This window comes from Canis lupus, chromosome 1 (assembly GCF_011100685.1).
Source record: "Canis lupus familiaris isolate Mischka breed German Shepherd chromosome 1, alternate assembly UU_Cfam_GSD_1.0, whole genome shotgun sequence".
NCBI lineage: Eukaryota > Metazoa > Chordata > Mammalia > Carnivora > Canidae > Canis > Canis lupus.
In genome coordinates this window covers 90,299,033-90,306,991 of record NC_049222.1, presented here as the reverse complement: position 1 = coordinate 90,306,991, position 7,959 = coordinate 90,299,033, and the positions used below count along the sequence as shown (strand labels likewise).

At 50.2% G+C, this 7,959-nt stretch overlaps 1 long non-coding RNA gene across 1 annotated transcript; it reads left to right on the top strand.

Annotated features, from left to right (window-relative positions):
- The first annotated feature begins 1,145 nt into the window (after positions 1–1,145).
- Positions 1,146–5,500, top strand: LOC119869545. Its single transcript, XR_005353183.1, has 4 exons — positions 1,146–1,474; positions 3,283–3,474; positions 3,843–4,042; positions 4,521–5,500. It is a non-coding gene; the product is annotated as an uncharacterized LOC119869545 (long non-coding RNA).
- Positions 5,501–7,959: the final 2,459 nt, after the last annotated feature.

The following is a 7,959-nucleotide window of genomic DNA, read 5'->3' as shown; positions in this document are numbered from 1 at the left end:
CCTAGCACTGGACCCAGTCATCTGGCCTCAAGGGCGCCCACCCACAAAGACTTCTGGGTGAGAGGGGGTATCACAGAACCCCAGAGGATAGTCCTGGAGCTGCAGCCTCTTCTGCTTGACTGTATCACCCAGATCTCTCTGGTATCTTTACTGCTCACAAAGGAGACATTGGCTAGCGCTGGTCGAGGGGGTGTGGGGGGTGGTGCGGGCCAAGGTGGTTGAAGAGAACAAATTCAAAATGGCTCAATACACACAACAGCAGAGCGTGTGTGCCCTCGTTTGCTATTTCAGCGATCTGCGCCACAAAGGCAAGGCTGGAAGGCAGCAAACTGGTGGCTTTCGAAGGGCACCTTGCAGACGTCTTATCACAGCTACAGCCCGATGCTCTGTGGCAGGTGAATAAGTCCTGTCCTTACTGACGGATCAGTTGAAGTCCTTAGACTTGCGGGCTGAAACCACCCACCACCTGGGGTGCTCAGCAGGCCACACTGCAAGGACACACAGTTCCCCGCGGCTCAGTCCTTCTAATAATACATTTTCTCGGCACTGCCCGTAAATAAGCATCCCTGCTTGTTTTGCTGGAGACAGCGGGCTTGTCTCCTGTATTCTCCCTCCTTAGGGTGGGGGTGAGTCCCTCATCACTTGCCTTTCCACACAGAACAGACTTGGAGAAAGCGCCTGTGCTTTGGGCTTTTGTTCTAGAAAGTTCTGTCTTCCTAGTCAACAAGTCATATGACCTAAGTAGAACTGGGGCATGATTGTTGGATGCTTGCTTCTCTGACCCTTCTGGGGTCTGCAAATCCCTGGCCCAGCCCCAATGACAGTGACTGTTGTAGGCTGGCGCCCGAGACTCAGACATATAGAATCTGAGTCATTGTACTTGGAATAGCAAAAGCATCCCTGGAATGAGACTTCTGTCTCATTCTTTAGCTGAGCAGAGTCTAGAATAATTTAGGGAACAATTTTGGGCCTGAAGGGTTTACATTTGCCCTGTAGTTCCTAGGTCATCTGGCCGGGGGAGGAGACTGTCCCATGAAACCCATGCAGAGTTCAAGGCCACAGACACTGGCTGCAAAAAAGGCAGGTGTGACTCAGCTTGTAGTCTTTCCCCTGGAATAAATTTGTCTTCCCGGGTTAACCTCAGACAAAGGGCAGCCTGATTGATTTCCTCTCTGGAATTCGAGTCTCTAACACTAGAAATGTAAACCCAGGGATCCCTGGGTGGCTCAGTGGTTTCTCGCCTGCCTTTGGCCCAAGGCGTGATCCTGGAGTCCCGGGATCGAGTCCTGAGTCGGGCTCCCGGCATGGAGCCTGCTCTCCCTCCTCCTGTGTCTCTGCCTCTCTCTCTCTCTCTCTCTGTCTATCATAAATAAATAAAAATAAATCTTAAAAAAAAAAAAGAAATGTAAACCCACTGGATGTCCTGCTTTGGTGAAGAACGCGTTTCTCTCTGCCAGACGGGCAGCATCTTGGAGTAAGTACGGGGATTCCGGAGCTGGGCTCCTGGGCGGCCCAGCTCTGGCACTTAATAGCTGCGTGAGGTTGGGCAAGTTACTTAACGTCTCTGCTTCTGTTTCTCTCTCTGTAAAAAGGGGAAAGTAATGGTATCCATTTAGCGGACAGGTTTACGGTGAGGCGAAAATGAGTTAACATGGATAAAGCACTCAGAACAGTGCCTGGTATACAGTTAAGGTGCTATATAAGGGATTGTTATTTTTCGCTATATGTGAATGCAAAATAAAGCAGAATGTGCAATAAAGGGGTGTCAGGCTGGTAGCTTGGTGTAGTGACCATTTGGGCCCAGGAGGCAGGAGACGTGGATGGACGTGGAATCAGGCTTCCCATTAAGTAATGGGTGACTTGAAGCCACGCAAAGATTTAGTTCCTTCATTTTTTAAGATTTACTATTATTTTTTTATGCTAAGTGAAATAAACCAGACATGACCAGATGCGTGATTTCGCTTACGTGAAGCATCCAGAATTCACAGGAAGTAGAACTGGGGCTACCCAAGGCGAGTGGGAGTGGGACGAGCTACTGCTCCATGGCTAGTTTCTTGCAGGTGAGGAGTTTCGGAGATGGACGGTGCCCATGGTTATTCAACAGTGTGCATGTACTTAATGCCGCTGAGTTACACACTCAAAAAGTGGCAAACTGCATATTATGTGTCTTTTACCACAATGAAAAAAAAAATCAAACATCAGAAGTGAAAATAAGAGAGGGAGAGACAAGCTTTGAAAGAGAAAGGTACTTGCCATAAACTTTGAACTTTTATAGTCCACGAGGCCGTAACTAGGGGTTGCCAGTGGGAAAAATGAGGTGGTGACATTAGCCCGAAAGCCCTGTCCAGCCCCAGCCTGCCGCCAGGTAAACTCCCTTTCGGCACCTTCATGCCCTCTGCTTCCTTCAGGACACCCACCTGGACAGATCTTCACAGCCCCTGTGCCTCTGCCCGCTGAGCTCTCCTACCCACCCCAGGCTCCACCTGCCAACCTTCCTCAGGTGCCAGCTGCACCCCAGCTTGCTTTTACTTGTGTGTGGCCGTTTATCAACTACATTGTGATCCTCTGGGTGGGGAGGTCGGGTCTCCACTTTCTGCTGCCCCCTCCCCCCACGCCCCAGCCCAGGCCCGGACTTAGAATGAGTCGCAACAGGCACTTGAGAGGCTTCCTCCCTGCTTCCCTGATGAGGAGCTACAACCCTGGCCCGGCTGCATCACATGCTGGACTTGGGTTTTGCAAACTTCGTAGACTTCTGCTCTGCCCACTGCGACCAAGACATCCTACCTTGGGACCCAGAAGGTACACGCGTGCATGTGCGTACACACACACGGATGCAGTTCCATGAACTATTACTAACCGTTGCTATACGTAGTACAATCTCAAACTCTGGATTTATTGGATTTTTAAAAAATGATTGTAGTGACGCTTTGGCAAGCCTGACTTTCTGCTGGGAAAGCACACTCAGTAGGAGACTGGCCCGTGCATGGGTGCGTCCACCACTGGCCACTAAGGGGAGCTGACAGGTCAGGATGCTTGGAGATCAGAGTGACCGGTTGGTGGCTTAGAGGAAATCAGAGAGGAAGTCTCCGCGCTGCTGGGACCTCAGGATGCCCACGCAGGCTCCCACACCCCTTCACGCCAGCGGAGCCCATTCCGATTGAAGTTGATTTAGCTGAAGGAGCTTTAACTGGTTCACCTTTTATTGAAGGGTAGCCGTTTAACTGTGTTGTGTGCCGGGGGTTGGATTTTTGGCTCAGTGTCCTGACCCTCTTTCTCTTGCAGGACAGAACTCCTCTTCTGATTACACAACTGCCCTTGAGATGTGTGACCGCCACCTCGCCTTGAACAGCCTCATGGGGCAGGTTCTGAACCGTCCTCGGGGCCGGGTACCCTCCTCCCCACCACAGCAAACGAGGCCACTTCTGCTGTCCATCCTGGTCGTGGGGAAAGTGGGGCCCCTAGAGGGGAACGGAGGTGAGAGATCCTGGCCCTGGTGAGCCTGGGACCCATGGTGTCTGAAGAAGGCATCCCCATGAGCCCCCAGGCCACTGGCTGTGCCAGCCTTCCTCTGCAAGGGCCAGAAGGCCACCCTGTGACTGAGCGTTTACATAGGTCTCTTGTCTTACTAGCTCTGCTAGTTCTCCCACAAGCATGTTTCTTGTGCGTGACCAGAGTGATGATGCAGTCAGCTTGACCTTAACAGTGGAACCTGGGAACACAGGCTTCCATATTTTGAGGAGATTCAGTAAACAGTTTATATCCAGAGCAGTCAGAAAGGTTATGCTGTCCTTAGGCAGTGAGAGATAGCTTTCTTTTTGTTTTCTTTTTTTTTTTTTTTAAAGATGTATTTATTTGAAAGAGAGAGAGAGAGCGCGAGAGAACAAGCATGCAAGCAGAGGAAGGGGCAGAGTGAGAGGCTGAGAGAATCCCACTTGAAACCAGCTCCCAAACTCTTAGGACAAGTCGTGTCTTCCAGCTGCTTCTGGGCTGCAACTCTCTGCCCACCGCTGCCAGTTCACAGTCACTGGCCGCCCTGTGGCAGGTGAGTCTTGTTTGGGGCTCCCCTGCGGCGGTGCTCATGGTAGTGATGACGGCAGAAACTTTCCATGAGGTGCCTACCGTGGAAAAGCTCTGCAAACACCAGTTAGCCTCAAGGAGGGACCAGATTTACCATCTCCACCCTTTCCCACAGGTATTTATGGAGGGTAATAGAAGCACGTCTATTTAGCAACACCCAAATCCCGGCCAGAACCACGCAGGGGGAGGGTCTTACAGTGAAAAATGTATTGCATTTCATGGCTCTGCCTCCTTCACTCAGTCAGAAGTCGAACATTCTGACTTGTGAAACTGCAGTTCTCACTAAGGAGGCCTGACCTGTTTCCAACTCTCCTTGAATCTGGGCTGTGACTCGTTTGGGCCAAGACCATGTCCAGGACCTGGTGGGGTGCCAGCTCTGGACCTAAGGCTGGGGAAGCTGTTGTCCACTTACTCTTCTTGCATCTTTGTCATGGCTTCGACAGCATTCTCGGGCTATTCAGCTGGAGGGTACGAGTCGCAGTGCTGCACACCTCAGCCACCTGAGCAAAGCCAGCTTCAATCAGCTGACAGCCCAAAGCACGACTGGCCAAGGTCAGCAGAGCCGGAGGTCAGTGGGCTGCTCAGACATGTGAGCAATAACAGCTCCTGGTTGTAGGCCGCCGAGGCTTCGAAGGCTGCGTGTTACATACAGCTTCACTGTGGCTACAGACAACCGACATGTCCACTGATAAGTCAGATGATGACGCACCCTCTGAAGAACTAGTAGCAGCAGCTTTCACCTTCAAATAAAATGGGTCCCTACAGATGGCTCTTCACTTGCACTACCTTGAGCTGAAGACCTTTCACTGGCCTTCAATTCTACAGATGTGATCCTGGAGACCCAGGATCGAGTCCCACGTCGGGCTCCCTGCCTGGAGCCCTGCTTCTCCCTCTGCCTGTGTCTCTGCCTCTCTCTCTCTCGGTGTCTCTCATGAATAATAATAAAAAAAAAAATCTTAAAAAAAAAAAGAAACCACAGAATGAGCACATCAAGAAGTAAATATCATTCTTTATCAGGCATCAGGTCAATGGAGATGGGAGAAGCAAAGCCAAGAAAAGTGATGCCTCCCCGTATTTGCACAACTTCAGATAGTAGGGGACAGACCTACCTCTACCCAGACGGGGTGGCTGTTTGCAGCAAGAGATGTTCTTCATGTTGGCTTCTGGATAAAACTCGTCTTCACGTAGAGGTCAGCGTATGTACAGATCATTGAAAGGGAAACCCTGTAAGACTTACTGGTAAGCAGTGGTGGTGTTTGGCTTTCCTAATTTCAATGTGGATCAGAAGCACAGATAAGAGTCTGGCAAGACAAATTCATGAACCAAAGTCCGTTGTTCTAGCCATCGCAGCCTCACTGGCCTCCTGAGCTGGAGTCTCCAAACTCTTAACACATAGAGACAAATAAATAAAAGTATTCTGTTCTACTGTTTGAAATATTATGCGGACCAGAAAACACTGCAGGGTTTATATGATCAACACCAAGCTTCTGGCTATTTGGTTATATATTTCGTCATGTACCCTGACGATGATTGAATGGGGCATAGGAAGGAACTTCATTAATGTTCTTTGGTCAGCCAAGGCCTGCCATCAATCAGTGTCAGCAGGTGCACTTCCTGAAAGTGAGTCTTGTCTCTGAGATTAATTGACAGATGGGGGAGGATATAAACAAGTTGCCTCTGTTTCCCTGTGAAACACTAATTTCTCCTTCTTTTTAAAAAAAAGATTTTATTTATTTATTCATGAGAGACACAGAGAGAGGCAGAGGGAGAAGCAGGCTCCCTGCAGGGAGCCCGATACAGGACTCAATCCCACGACCCTGGGATCACGCCCTGGGCCAAAGGCAGATGCTCAACCACTGAGCCACCGGGGTTGCCCCTCCCCTCCCTCTTCTTACTCATCTGTGACCCCAGAACTGTGGACATGCCCTATTTGTGCCTTTGGGTGGGGAAATCCCAAGTTGGTTTCTGGTCCCGTGGGTCCCAATGGCTTTCCTTCACAGATGTCCCTGTCTCTCAGACCCTAGCATGAGCGCCCAGAATGACCGCCGCCCTGGCTCTGCAAAGGGAAGCCACTGTGCCTGTGCCCGATGCAGGACAGGAAGAGAAACAGGAATTCAGGGGCAGCAGCTGGGAGCACATCAACACAGCCCACCCTCTCCTTAGTGTCTCACTGGGGTTTCAGGAAGAGACGGTGATTTTTCAAATGAGGATTTATGATGGGGTGCAGCCAACACAGAGGGAAACTCAGTGTGATCACATAAAGATTTCTTTCTTCCCAAGTATAAATGTGTGCCTCATTTTTCTTGCAAGACTGCTGTGATTCCAGTCAAGGCCCCTGGCTGGGTTCTAAAGCCCCATTCTGGATGAACACAGGATTTATGAACACTTGACGTGTTCTACAAACTCTAGAAAGAAAGAAGGGCCAGAGGCAACAGCGCTTTTGTACGATTTTATTTTTTTAAAAAGATTTTATTTATTTATTCATGAAAGACACACACAGAGAGAGAGGCAGAGATGCAGGCAGAGGGAGAGGCAGCCTCCAGGCAGGGAGCCCGATGTGGGACTTGATCCTGAGACCGCCGATCACGCCCTGAGCTGGGGGCAGGCACTCAGCCGCTGAGCCACCCGGGCATCCCCGATTTGATTTTTAAACCGAGAAGCCAAGGGTGTACAGCTCACGGGCTCACAGTGAAGTCTTGGTCGCTGGAAATTACAAACAAAGCCCACAGAGATTACTGAATACAGACCTCTGGGATGCCCATCCAGCAGGCACCTGTGGTTGACATAAGAGCATTTCCTTTTAATATTCCTCCCCCGTGGGACGCCTGGGTGGCTCAGTGGTTGAGCCTCTGCCTTTGGCTCAGGTCATGATCCTGGGGTCCTGGGTTCGAGTTCTACATCAGGCTCCGCACAGGGAGCCTGCTTCTCCCTCTGCCTATGTCCCTGTGTCTCTCTCTCTCTGTCTCTCATGAATAAATAAATAAATCTTAAAAAAAATACTCTTCTCCCGTGAGCAGTGTTCTTAATGTGAGGTCTCCAGACCAGCAGCATTGGCATCGCAGGGGAACTTGTTTCCAATGCTCGTTCTCAGGCCTCCTCTGGGATCTACTGAATCAGAAACTCTGGGCTGGGGCCCAGCAGCCTGTGCTGTCACAAGCCCTCCTCGGGACTCTCATGTGTGCTCTAGTCTGAGAACTACACGTTCATGAGATACCATCAGCCCCACCAGGTACACAGGAAATGGCTTTCCTTCCCAGAGACTAGTCATGGTGCCCTGAGGCGTCTAGGTAACAGGCTCCCTTCTCCCCTGAGCATCGAGGATGGTAGCCACTGGCACGTTCCAGCCTCGGGAAAATAAGGAAAAGCGTTCACTGCTTTTCTGTGTTCTTGACTGAGCACACAAAGCCAGAGTCCCTGCTGTCCATACAGTATCTGCCAAGCCACTTGGGTACAGCAGCACCCACTTCCCAAAACCAATTTCTTTTTTTTTTTTTAATTAAGATTTATTTATTTATTTATTTATTTATTTATTTATTATTTAAATTTATTTTTTATTGGTGTTCAATTTGTCAACATATAGAATAACACTCAGTGCTCATCCCGTCAAGTGCCCACCTCAGTGCCCGTCAAAACCAATTTCCTTATCAGTGAAGAAAGCCTACACCACACTGTGGTGACACCCCCTGCTGGCGGGGGGCATGCTCTACTCTGCGAAGTCGCCAGGGGACGGGGGCAGGAAGGGGGAGCTGAGTCCATCTCAACACTTGCTTCCATGAACACCATGGCTGGAGAAGGGGACACGATGGCACGCTGGCTTTTCAAGCTCCTGCCTACAATTGACACATCACTCTCACTAATGATCTGCTGCCAACACAATCACAT